General features: G+C 33.1%; 1 protein-coding gene across 1 annotated transcript in view; it reads right to left on the bottom strand.

Moving 5' to 3' along the window:
* Window positions 1-14,291, bottom strand: part of LOC118206018 (beta-1,4-glucuronyltransferase 1-like) — a 70,965-nt gene that overhangs the window by 28,028 nt on the left and 28,646 nt on the right. The window lies entirely within an intron of this gene.

Here is a 14,291-nt window from a genome sequence, read left to right as displayed (position 1 = left end):
ATCAAAACCTGAATAATCTAAGTAAACTGTATCCCATTTTGTTCCGCATGACCATTTCAGCATTTAAAGATTAAAATAAAATGCACAATAAAATGAAATAGAGATTGTAATAAAAAAATGAAAATTATATAAATTATTTATACCCCTTACTCATTTAAATCATGTGATTACCTGAATGTGATAAAGTCTTGCACAAATAAATCTTTAGTACATAATTTTATAATAAAATTACCATAAAAATAAAGGTATTACCACAGAAATATAAAACATAATTGAATAGAAAATCTACTAAAAACACATAACTTTACATGGAAATTACAGCAGTCAATTTAACCATTGAACTTAAATTTACTAAATATTTGACTCATAACAAATTTGGCAAGTAGTTGTAAAAAGTATTATTATAGAAGAATATTAAACTCCATATATATACATATGTTAGCATAAATTTAGGTATTTTGCATAATGAAACTCGAAAGGCATACGAAACGAACGTGCGCCAAGGTATATATTGGCGAGAGAAAGTAAAGCTCGAGTGCAATGCAGTATATTTGATTTTCACCCTAGCTACTTGTGTTTCTTTATCCTCAGCAGAAGCTGAATATGTTGCACTATCGCAAGCTACGCAAGAACTATTATGGCTATTAAAATTAACAGAAGATTTCAATCTACCCCAAACTCTACCGATAAAGGTATTTGAAGAAAATCAGTCTACTATAAGACTTGTAGAATCTGAAAATTTCAGTTCATGCACAAAACATATTGATACAAAAGTTCATCATATACGCGACTTGAATAACAAAGGAATAGTAAAACTTGCTTATCTTTCAACAGAGGAAATGGTTGCTGATATTATGACTAAACCAATTCCTAAAGCTAAATTTCAGTTTTGCAGGAATGAACTAAAATTGGTATGAGTTTCATTAGCAAAACAGGGGCAATGTTAGCATAAATTTAGATATTTTGCATAATGAAACTCGAAAGGCATACGAAACGAACGTGCGCCAAGGTATATATTGGCGAGAGAAAGTAAAGCTCGAGTGCAATGCAGTATATTTGATTTTCACCCTAGCTACTTGTACCTGGCCAAAGGTCTAATCCAGTAGTACTTTCTTCTCTTTCAGGTACGATGGCAAAGTATGTTCCTGTTTATTTTTCTTATTGCCTAATATAGGTAAGCCTGATGATATTTAGTACTGATGAGGATTCAATGTAAGTTATTCTTTTGAATACTTCAATTTTAATGTCCTTGAACATTATTACTTTTTGTTATGCTTAAGTTAAGCAAAATTATCCTATTAAATAAAGATTTCGTAGTTAATCTTTTTGACTTATGTATGATTCTTTAATTCTGTGCTTGAGGAAATGTACTCATTACGCCTTCAGTGCTAATGCACAACCAACAAGAGATCATGAGACTGAGAAATTGAAATTTTGTAATGTTGTAAGATTCCAGGGGCATAAAGTGTTAAAACTCTTTGTTGAAAAAAAAACTAGTTACAAAGTTTATAAGAATAATTGTAACAAGTACCAATGTCTATTCTAAAAGAATTAATTTGTATAGAAAAATTAACAGATGAAAATTATTCAGTGTGGAAATTTAAAATAAAACAACTTCTAATAAAAGAAGGTTTAGATGATGTTGTATTCGAAGAAAAACCGGAAACTGATACCGATATTTGGTTAAAGAATGATCATAAAGCTAAAGCTTTAATATGTCTAAACATTTCGGATTCACAAATTATCCATGTTTTACATAGTAAATCTGCAAAAGAAGTTTGGCAGAAGTTAAAATGTGTCCATGAACGTGTAAATTTAACAAATAAGTTATTTCTTCTTAGAAAACTATATTCCATTAGATATAATGAAAGTTCTAAAATGCAGGAACATATCAAAGGAGTACTAGAGTTGGCTGAAAAGCTGCGTAGTATAGGTGAAGAAATTAAAGCAAATAACTTAATAGCAATACTACTATGTTCTTTACCAAATTCATACAACTCCTTAATAACTGCAATAGAAAGTAAATCGGAAGCTGAATTGTCGCTAGAATATGTTAAAAACAAACTAATAGATCAGTATTGTAAACGTGTGGAAACTAAGAAAGTTCAAAAGTACGATTCAGTTGCTTTAAAAAGTAAAAGCGAAAATAAACCAAAGTATGTTACACAATTTTGTACTTATTGTAATAGAAATAACCATATGATAAATGACTGTTTTCATTTAAAACGCAACGCTAGAACTTCCCCAAAAACAGATGTAAATAATAGTAAAGTAAGAAATTATCCTCAAAATTATAAAAGTAATGCATGCCAAATAGCAAATACGCAAAGTGTAGAAAACATAACAAAACTTAAAGAAAATAAGTATCTTAAAAGTATTGAAACTGAAAATTCGCAGATTCAGTTTAACCAAGTTCTAAAAGTGGAAAATAAACATGAAAACACGCAAACGCAAGAATGGGTTATCGACTCAGGAGCCTCCACTCATATGACGAGTGATAAGAAATTTTTCTCTCAGTTAAATGACTCTAATAAACAAATAGTAACTGTAGCCAATGGTGCTAAATTAAATTCTTATGGTATTGGTGAAGGCTATTTTAAAGTTCAAAACTTAAAGGGTCAGGTTACACAAATAAAATTGGAAAATGTATTGTATGTACCAGGTTTAGATAGTAATTTACTTTCTGTTCAATATGTTACCAATAAAGGTTGCATTGTTACATTTGATAGTAATAAGTGTTACATAAAACGTAACAATATACTCGTAGCCGACGGCAACGCTCAGCAAGGTTTATATAAATTGATCGTAAACCCAATTGATGAGAAAGCATACTTAGCTAATAATGTTTCATGTTCAAATACGAACTGTATACTAAAATGTCATCAAAGATTAGGCCACAGAAATATAGATGCCATAAAAACACTTGAGAAAAAAGATTTGGCAGACGGCATTAAACTTGGCAAATGCACTCATAGTGTGGAATGTTCTACTTGTGTAAAAGCGAAACTAACTGAAACACCTTATCCCAAAACTAGTTTTAGATCTAAAAATCCACTGGATTTAGTGCACACAGATGTGTGTGGGCCAATTGAAGTCAACAGCTTAGGAGGGAAAATTCATTGATGACTATTCGCGTTATACTCAAATTTATTTTATTACTTCAAAAGATGAAGTATTCGACAAACTTAAACAGTATGTTGCATCAACAACAAATAAATTTAGAAAGAAAATAAAGGTTCTCAGATCCGACAACGGTACAGAATACTGTAACGAAAGTACTGAAAATTATTTAAAGAAACTCGGCATTTTTCACAAAACTTCGGTTCCTTATTGTCCAGCACAGAACGGCGTCGCAGAAAGGAAAAATCACTCTTTAATAGAAATTACAAAAACTATGCTAATAAACTCTAAATTACCGAAAGGATTCTGGGCTGAAGCAGCAGCTACTGCTGCATATCTTCAAAATAGGTTACCAACTAAAGACACAGATAGAACACCATATGAATTGTGGAATGGTAGAAAACCAAACTTAAGTCACTTACGAGTATTTGGCTGTACAGCATTTTATTATGTGAACAAACAAAAACGGCGTAAATTCGACAACAGAGCTGAAGAAGGAATATTCGTAGGATATGATTTACGAAGTAAGGGATACAGGATTTATGTAGGTGGAAGGAATATAATAGTAAGTAGAACTGTTAAATTTTCAGAAAACGCGTCTTTACCTGACAAACTTGCAGAAAATAATGCTGAAGATTTAGAATTAATTCACTTCAATAACTCGCAAGATGATGAAGAAAATAATGAAGAAACATCTCTTGGCGATGATTTTACAGAAGATTGAAAAAGTTCCGAAGAGTTAATTAAATGTGAAGAAAATGTAGAAAGAAGGGTTTCTAGCAGATCAACCAAAGGGGTCCCACCGGAAAGATTCTCTTATAAAGCAGAAGACGAAGAATCAATCTTACTTAAAATTAAAGATCCAGAAAGCTTTGAAGAAATTCTAAACTTACCAAAACGTGAACAAGAAGCTTGGATCAAGGCTATGCAAGAAGAAATACATTCTCTAAAAGAAAATGAAACCTATAAACTTACAGAATTACCACCAGGAAAACATGCAGTAGGCAGCAAATGGGTGTTTAAGACAAAATATGATGAAACTGGTAAAAATATAAAATACAAAGCACGCTTAGTAGCCAAAGGATTTACTCAAAAATACGGCAGTGATTATGATGATACTTTTTCACCAGTAGTGAAACACACTACGATAAGAGTTTTCTTAGCATGGGCAGCGTATAATAATGCCAAGGTACATCAACTAGATGTTAAAACAGCTTCTTTGTACGGCAACTTAAATGAAGAAATAACCAGAAGGATTTGTGGTTCCGGAAGAAAGACATAAAGTTTGTAAATTACAGAAGTCGATTTATGGTCTCAAACAAGCAGCTAGGTGCTGGAATGCAGAAATTGAAAATACACTGAAGAATCTGAGGTTCAGTCAAAGCAAAGCAGATCCGTGTCTTTTCACAAAAGTGGTTCGTGATAAAAGAATTAATTTAATAGTGTATGTTGATGACATCCTAATAAGTTCTACAGAAGAAGGACTAATTCTTCAAACAATTAATGATTTAAAGAAACGTTACCAAATAACGCATCTTGGTGAAGCTAAATATTTCTTAGGCATGGAAATAAATCACAAGGAAGATGGAAGTTATCTCTTATCACAGAAAAATAAAATAAATCAACTTGTCAAGCAATTTCAACTTGAAGAAGCGAAACCCGCCAGCACACCAATGGAAACGAACTATTATAACCTAAACAAGGAAGAAAATCTCCTAACTTCAAATGATAAATTTCGCCAAGCTATTGGAAGTCTTTTGTATATATCGTCTATCACAAGACCAGATATCACAGCTTCAACTCACATACTCAGCAGAAGGTGTAATAATCCACGTCAAAAAGACTGGAATGCTATTAAAAGAATCATTAGATACTTAAACACGACAAAGAACCTATCCTTACAAATTTCGTCGAGTGAAGAACCTAATATTACAGTTTATTCAGATGCTGATTGGGGACAAGATATTGAAGATAGAAAATCTACATCAGGAAGTGTTATTTTATTAGGAAGGAACTGTATTTCATGGTTTACAAGAAAACAAACTTGTGTTTCTTTATCCTCAGCAGAAGCTGAATATGTTGCACTATCGCAAGCTACGCAAGAACTATTATGGCTATTAAAATTAACAGAAGATTTCAATCTACCCCCAAACTCTACCGATAAAGGTATTTGAAGATAATCAGTCTACTATAAGACTTGTAGAATCTGAAAAATTCAGTTCATGCCATGCACAAAACATATTGATACAAAAGTTCATCATATACGCGACTTGAATAACAAAGGAATAGTAAAACTTGCTTATCTTTCAACAGAGGAAATGGTTGCTGATATTATGACTAAACCAATTCCTAAAGCTAAATTTCAGTTTTGCAGGAATGAACTAAAATTGGTATGAGTTTCATTAGCAAAACAGGGGCAATGTTAGCATAAATTTAGGTATTCTGCATAATGAAACTCGAAAGGCATACGAAACGAATGTGCGCCAAGGTATATATTGGCGAGAGAAAGTAAAGCTCGAGTGCAATGCAGTATATTTGATTTTCACCCTAGCTACTTGTACCTGGCCAAAGGTCTAATCCAGTAGTACTTTCTTCTCTTTCAGGTACGATGGCAAAGTATGTTCCTGTTTATTTTTCTTATTGCCTAATATAGGTAAGCCTGATGATATTTAGTACTGATGAGGATTCAATGTAAGTTATTCTTTTGAATACTTCAATTTTAATGTCCTTGAACATTATTACTTTTTGTTATGCTTAAGTTAAGCAAAATTATCCTATTAAATAAAGATTTCGTAGTTAATCTTTTTGACTTATGTATGATTCTTTAATTCTGTGCTTGAGGAAATGTACTCATTACGCCTTCAGTGCTAATGCACAACCAACAACATATATGTGTGTGTGAGTTTGTGATGATAATGTAATTTGTTGCAGAGAATATGATATTAGATGAATGCTCAAGAAGGGAATGAACCAATTCGCTATTTATTCATGGCCGAGAAAACTATTGTGTAGTTGGCTGGACATCACAGAGTTGTGGATGACTGAATAGAATTTTAGAAGCATGACCAGCTTGGTAGTTAAACACCATTTATTTTTGGATGAAAATTTTCTTGGCACATATCTTCTTAACTGATAGAACACTAGGGGTGCTAAACACACGTCACAAGTTTAGATAAATAATTACATTTCAAACAGCTGAGACTAGCAAGCAGAGACTAAGCAACACATAAGCCAGCAGAAGGGCAAAGTGGCGAAAGAGAATGAATACTAATAAATACTAAAAAAAAAATTTTGAAAGCATTCAGATTTCAGATCATTACACCCAAAGGGGCGTTTTTTTTTTTAAGGTTTTGTGTATTATCTTATTTATTAAATAGCATGTTCTTCTCAAACCATAAAATTCATTTCAATGACAACATCGCGAAATAATTTTTAAATCAGCATATCTTTAGATTTTTTTATACACAGTCTCGCACGCTGCAGATAAAATGTGATTTTTCCCTGTACGAAGCTGACATTGCTGGCTTTGAAATCATCGAGTTTGTTAATCAAAAATTCGTTAAAAATGTAACAAATATGAAATCGAGAATAAAACAAATTTCAAATTAGGGCTTCCAGTTGCCCATATTCGGATGAGTTGCTCATGAATTTAAGCAGATTCTTCCTTATTTAATTTCTTTAAATGTAACACAGGGTGATAATATTTGGTGGCAACAATTTGAAAACTGAATCGACATTTATAGTGAATCAACGCAAAATACCAAAACAAAATTAATAGCCCTACTTTTGGTTGGCAGCACCCACCTTTATCCTGTACAAATTGATCAGCGCATTGAAACAATACATGTGATGAAAATTGCTGGTGTAAAACATTTGCAAAGAACAGAATAGCATATGTCCAATGATAACACAAGACGGGGGAGGGAAAACTTTTTTAATAGAATTAAAAGTTTTCAACATGCCAACTTTGTACACAATAATGCATTGCATGTGTGAGATTGTTACCAGTAAGATAAACATAATATTGCAGAAGGAAAGCTTCTTAATTTCACATTTTAAGGTATATTTCAATTCTGACAAATCTTGTGGATTTGATGTGTCTACCTGAGATTTCAGACAACTACAGAACCAGAAATCCATCTGAGTGAGGGGATCGTTGTGGCCACGAAACTGCAAAGTTACGGGAGATGACACCATCCACAAAATGCTGTCGCATCACTTCCCAAACACATCTTACAACATGTGAAGGAAGCTGATCTGGCATCCCTATAGGGTCCTCAATGCCACTTCACTGCTGCAATTCTGGAAATATGCAGTTCTGCAATATTATTGTACACGAGTACTTGTGATGGAGCACGTTTTAATACCTGGGGAAGCATTCTCTTCGAAGAAGTATAGAGAACGAATGTGCTTGCGATGCCAGACCACATAGTTGCTTTAGCTTTATGTAAAGGTGCCGGCTGCCACATTGCGAGGATCTTTGTCAGCCCAGTGAACAAAGTTTTCAGAGTTTATGTTCCCATTTAAGGAGAAATGCTCCTCATTCGTCCATAATATCCACAGCAGCCACGTGCAATCTTCATCATATCTGTTGATGAAAACAATATTCAAAGTTGACACATTGTTGCTCATCTCCAAGTTGGAACATCCAGATGCACTGGAATCAATAAGGAAACATCCACAGAAGCTGTGTTTTTCAATACATTCAGACTGCAGGCAACATTTCTTGCAGTTTGCAATGAACCTGCAGTAACTGTATTATGCACTTCCACAACAACTTCAAAAGGAACACACGATTGTCTAGATCAGCGGTCGTCAAAACTTAGAACTTCACGGACCACTACATATATAATTTTATATTTGGCAGACCATTAATATGAATTATTTTTTAAAAAAACCTTAAATCAGACCTTAAAAACAATATATTAATATGCAAAAACAATATTCAACTTTCCAATACATGTATTTCTAATTTTCATTTGTTAATATAATTTTCAAAACAATTTTACCTTCTTGTACGGAAAGCTTTACATTTCCACATCACTGAAAAGGAACTTCACAAAAAGCAAGAACAAACCAGCAAACGCAAAGCAATATCAATAAACTGAAAGTGTTATGCCACCAATTTTTAATTACTGTAAACATAATAATCATTGCTTATTCTGCAATGGTGTCATCGATCAATATTTAGACAAAACAAAAATGGAAACTTCCAGTGATGCAATTAGAAACAAGAATGCAGATGGTTCTCATAAAAAACCATCAAGTTGCCTATTGACACCGAAAAAAACTGTGTTAATTAATGATGTTAATTAATGACTACAAAAGCATATGTTTGTAATTCAAAAGGAAAGAGAATTCCAGTTCGTGCTATTATTGATAACAGCAGCATATCCATGGATGGCAACTTTCACTTTCAAATGGCGCTAGATACACCTGCAAAAGTAGCTAAAAAGTTGCTAAATTCAGAAGGAACTTCGCTAAAAATAGTAGCTAAATTTTAAAAAAAAAGTATAATCCATATTCCATAACAGGTTTTGTTACTCATCATTTTTTAAACTGAATCTTCATAAAAATATAAATAATGTCCCAATTTTTCTGCAGACCATCAAAAGATTTTCACGGAACACCGGTTGACGACCACTGGTCTAGATCAAAATCTGTCCCAGTTTCTTCCACTGTGCATCCAGTTTCTGTCCCTGCGTATTATGCAGTGTGCCAATATACCTCCTTTCTATTGTTCTATTGTTTCTACTGCTGTTCTACCGTGCTATTGTTCGTAAATATTTTATAGCTACAATTTTCGTCATGTGTTTATCATTCCAATGCCATTTATTGTTTTTTAATGCAATTATCTATTTTGTGGTATCAAAAAAGTGGATACTACCATTAGAAAATTTCGAAATATTTTCACTGCAACCACGATTGCGAGAGCTCTATTGTTTTAAATTATCACAATACCAAGCCCGTACCTTCAAATAACAATATCTGAAATTTTATTTCAAATGGTTGGGCAGATAGACTGCTAGGGGTTCATTTATCAGGGAAGTTTTTTATGACAATCCTGTGCATAAAGTGATGTATGCAATTTACTACTTTTAGTTAGCCGATTATATATCAGATGATGCTACTAAAATGCTATTTTTAAATCTGAAAATAAATACAAATAATTAAAATCATTTGGTTAGTTAATGTAATGATATATTAAATTTTAATTCCATCAAATTCCTTCCAATTTTATTAAACAAAAGAAGGAGAGGCCCTTAAAAGGGCTAAGTTTTGACATAAAGCATTACTTACCAAACTATTCTCCTTATAGCATTATTTGGCATTTTATTTTTTGTGTATCATCTGATCTAAAATTTTGTAGTATCTACAATGATGAAAATTTAACAAACACAAAAGCTAATTCAAAAAACTTAGATGATCCTAGATGATCAAGATTCTGAAACTTTATTAGCAAAAATTCTGCCTCTGATATGTAATTCAAATGAAAAGGAGCAGTGCATTTAATGCCAAATGACAATAATATGGCACCATCTTTCTGATGCAATGTGCATAGGAGTGTGCCTTAAGTCCCACCTTCAGTGCATAGCGACAGAACTGGTTATGACTCTCTTCTAACATTTTCCATTTAGGTCCTGTGACAACCAGGAAAGTTGAGCCATCCAAATTTATCAGTTAGTTAGGTGAAACCATGAAAAGGTTTACATAGCATGATAACCTCATACATCGATCCTTCAGACCTTTCTGTCCATCATTCAGACTCCATGTCTGGACCCATGTCATGGACCCTCAGACCTGTCTCCATGTGCTCCTCCAATGATATGTAATTTAAAAGCCACTCTAAACACCTTAAGATAGACCATTTTAAGTTCTTGCTTGAACAGCAAAATATTCCACCATCTCAGCTCAGAACAGGATATCTGTTATTAGCGTTAATCACCTTAAGCCAGCATTCCTCCTAGTTTATCCTGTCCGTGTCCATCCGGAACTGCTCCTCTAGATGTCAACCCGCTGGTTTCAGATGTTCTCATGAATCTTCCCTTCATCCCTAACAGTTGCCCTCAACTCTAAGGTGGCTGAGAGCTCGAGTAACACCATCAACGATCACCTGCTCTGAATGAAAGGGTCAGTTTGACCCTCATTTAGTTACAATCTGGGTGTAGTTCGGCCCGCCTAGCAAATATGAGATCACTTTATAGCCAAAAATAAACTGTGCCTAAAAGAACACACACAAAAAAAAAGAAAGAAAGAAAACAAGGAAATATGAAATCCACAAAAAAATAATAATAATAAAAGCAAAAGGAAAAAATATAATCGCAAGAACGGACAAATCATACCCACATATCGCACAAACACACACACAAAAAAAAAGGGGGATTGACTAATAGTCTGCTAACTTTGAATTCTGATCCTATCCTTATTATGGTTTATAATTTTCATAATATCTCGGGCAATTTTTATTTTTCTCTTAGAGTAATAATCATGTTCACTGGCAATTTCAAAATCATCTCTGAGACCAGCAGATAGTTCACGTAATTCCAGAAAATGCATATTATCACTTATTACAAGTTTTACAAAATGGATTTTCCTAGACACGAAATCTTGAAAAATATTGTGGGAAGCGGCCATGCTCTGTAACAAGCTGATTGAAGTTGATATCATTCATGATTTTCATTTTCTTTTTTATTTAAAACATAAAAGATCTTTATTCTGTTAGACTTCATCTAACATGTGTTCCAAGATACCAGTATATTTTTCAACATATAGAAATAGCATTTCATTCTGAACCCAGAACATGGATCTCATAATCACCAACCATAAGTGTGGATTGGAAACCTCTGCGTGTGTCATGATCCATGAAAAAACAAAATCATTGAACACTTTTAATTTTACATACAAATCTTTAATGTCACTGAAGACTTGATTATAGTTATCAGGACAGGCGAGAGCCTGAAGCACAGAAAGACAATCAGCGTATATAAAAATTGTATGTCCACCTTTCAAGTGTCTAACCATCTTAAAGCATAAAGAATGGCCTGTACTTCAGCCTGAAATACTGAATTACACATCTGCAATATAATCCTTGTATTATTTATCTCTACACCATAACAGTATATTACAAAAACAATAATTATGCATCCTTCAAACCCAGGGCGATCAATGTAAATGTCAAATTCATGGATCTCTGAAAAAGTCTTAACAAAGGAAATTGATATTCTATGTAGGGATCAATCAAGTACAGTCAAAAGCCGTTAATCCGGACTCATCGGGACTTCGACAATTCCGGTTTATCGATTTTTCCGGATTATGGATTATCAGTTTAAATCTGGTAAGATGGCATGCAGAAATTCTAAAATTAAAAATATGAAACCGTAATTTACAAAATAATCAAAATTTATAATCAAAATTTACAAAAAAAAAAAAAAAAAAAAAAAAAAGAGCTTAATATTTATTTGTTTACTTTATTAAACATTTTTTTCAATGTAAGTTGTTTAAGTTGCTTCGTTTCATGTGATAATAATACTTTCTCTTTAATTCTATTAAACAGACATAATTTCTTGTTTAGTTACAAATTTCTGCTGTTCAAGTCCTATAATTGCGGTGTCAAGAATACTGACTAATTTGTCAATCGAAATTTTTTCGTTTTCAATAACCTCTGCGTCACTTTTTTCACTATCGGAAGCGAATTATAATGAAGAGAAACTTGATTTAAATCATATCAAAGACGGAGTACATCGAGATGAAATAGTACATTTAGTAAGGAATTATAAGCCAAATAAAATAAAAACATCTGCCCTGAAGATAAGGGTAGTGCTGACAGATCAACTTCCAATTCCTTGCGCGCCACGGCGTCCCTCCCCCACCGCAGAGCAGCGTGAAATTGATAAACAGATTTCGGAATGGTTAGAGAAACAAAGGATATGCTTTTATCCATTTTTTGTAGCAATTCCACTTTTTGTTTAGTGAACTTCGAAACATACTTTCGCTTTCTAGATCCTTTACATATTAGTAAATATATATCAGAAATTCTATTTGACATAATCGAAAGTTCAAGCTTACTTTTATAAAATTGCTCTAACAGTCTGCAAAAAATAATAAGCCGGATCCAATTCGAAGATCAAGAAACAACGCAATCTGCAACATTAACTGAGTTATATGATTTTAGCTTAGCATATACCGTCCGTCATACATTAAACGTGCACGCGTCAACGCGATGCATGCACAGAAAGTTTGTAGCTTTGAGGTCTGGATTATGGGTGTCCGAATTAACGACTTTTGACTGTATATATAAAATATCTCGAAGGCAGCTCCTGTTATGAAAGAATTTCATACAATTTCATTTCCAAGCGACAAGATCTTAAAAAGAATTTGTCATAAACTTATTTAAAGGGCAACAAGATGGGCAGAAAGCCAGCAAAGAGGCAGCCAACCTCCCCTGACGCAATCCTAAATAATTTCATAATGAACAACATCCAGTCTCTCTCCACAGTATTCAGTTTTAATCGTAATCTTAATAATTCTGCCACTCTAGCTCCCCCCCCAAGGCACCGACACCATACATTGCAGTGGGAATAATTACATTTCTATAAATCTCCTAAAGGGTAAAACTTTTCAAAGGAAAGATGCCTCAACAAAAATTCCTTTTATATTTGTTTAAAATTGTGTCTGTTCATTTATTGATGAAATTAAAATATTCAAAAAAGTTCAATTTGTTGTCCAAAATAACACATAAGTAAGCCAAATTAGAAACAAATTTTATGATCTTTATACTTTAGATTTAGCTTTCTTATCTGTTTTGTTCCTGGGGGAAAAATACAGCATTAGTCTCCTCTAAATTAAAAGCCCCTCTCCCTCACGCCAACTTCTCAAAATAATAATAATTTCCTGTAATTTTTTCCTCTAGTTTCTCAAGAGAAGAATCAAACATTCAAATCATAAGGTCATTCACATAACAGTACCAATCAGAGCCTAAAGAGGAGAATGCATTATCAGTTTGTTTATAATAACATTCCATAACAATGGAGAGCTGTAAAATCCCTGAAGGCTACCTTCCCTATTAACCAAGACATACAGTAAAAAGTCTTTAATCCGGACTCGTCGGGACTTCGGCGATTCCAGAATAGTTAATCAATAAAAATCAATAAAAGTCAAAGATTTTTAATATCATTCGGTTCACCAAATAAAATGAATTTAAAAAATAATCTTGAAAATTTTATGTATAGCAAACACTTTTTGCCAAGAACATTACTTTCTTATTTTGAATGTTTGCTTAGGCTTATTGTAACTACTACAAACTCAATCCAAACATTTCACAAAGTGACAAAAACTGATCCCTTGGATAAAACTTTAAAAATCTATATTGTGAAGGATTATGGTATCTTCATCAAAAATTCCAAAATACAAGGAAAATCTAAAACAATGGATACAGTGAAAAACAGTTTAAAAAAATAATTTTTGCAATTAAAATTAGAATTCTAAGCAAAAATAAGCAATTCAGCCAATGTGTCCGAAGACACAATTTTCCGTGCACCAAAATTTAAACTCAACTTTTGGCTCCACTGGGCAGATTGACAATGAAGCATATGTCCCATCTAACCTAATTCACTATACAACTAACAATTTCAAATGTACACATATCTCTCCCTTGTTAGGCTTAGCTCCACATACACTTTTAATAATTGATAATTCTATAACTGTTGAATGATTGCTGATAATTCTAGAATTATTGCATGCAGATTAACTAAAGGCATAAAAACCTTAACTAGAAAATAAGAACAACAACATAATTTTATCACATTCTCTCTTATCCATAACTCTTTGAACACAAAGGAGCTTTTATTAACCTGTATGTTAAAATACTGAATTGCTCGATATGGTTTTCGAGAATCACAGCAATTTCCTCCCCACCCTAACCAATAGCACACAAAGAAGAGTGAAGATTTCAATTGACATCCCTTCGACTTCTAACAAATAAAGATAAGAAACAACAAATAAATCCTTTTAGGGCAAGCTGTCTGCAATAAACTGATACAATGCATTTGGGAAAACTACACCTGCTACCTTTGGGGAGGGAAGAAAACAACATCAGAATTTCGGCCGCTTGAGGTGGTTGTGGTCATCTGAATGAAAGGCCGTCTGGGCCATTTTGGTCTTCAAATAGCAAA

Source organism: Stegodyphus dumicola, chromosome 9 (genome assembly GCF_044657685.1).
Source record: "Stegodyphus dumicola isolate Sdum_Otavi_A_Nest chromosome 9, ASM4465768v1".
NCBI classification, from domain to species: domain Eukaryota; kingdom Metazoa; phylum Arthropoda; class Arachnida; order Araneae; family Eresidae; genus Stegodyphus; species Stegodyphus dumicola.
This window is presented reverse-complemented; position numbering and strand designations above follow the sequence as displayed.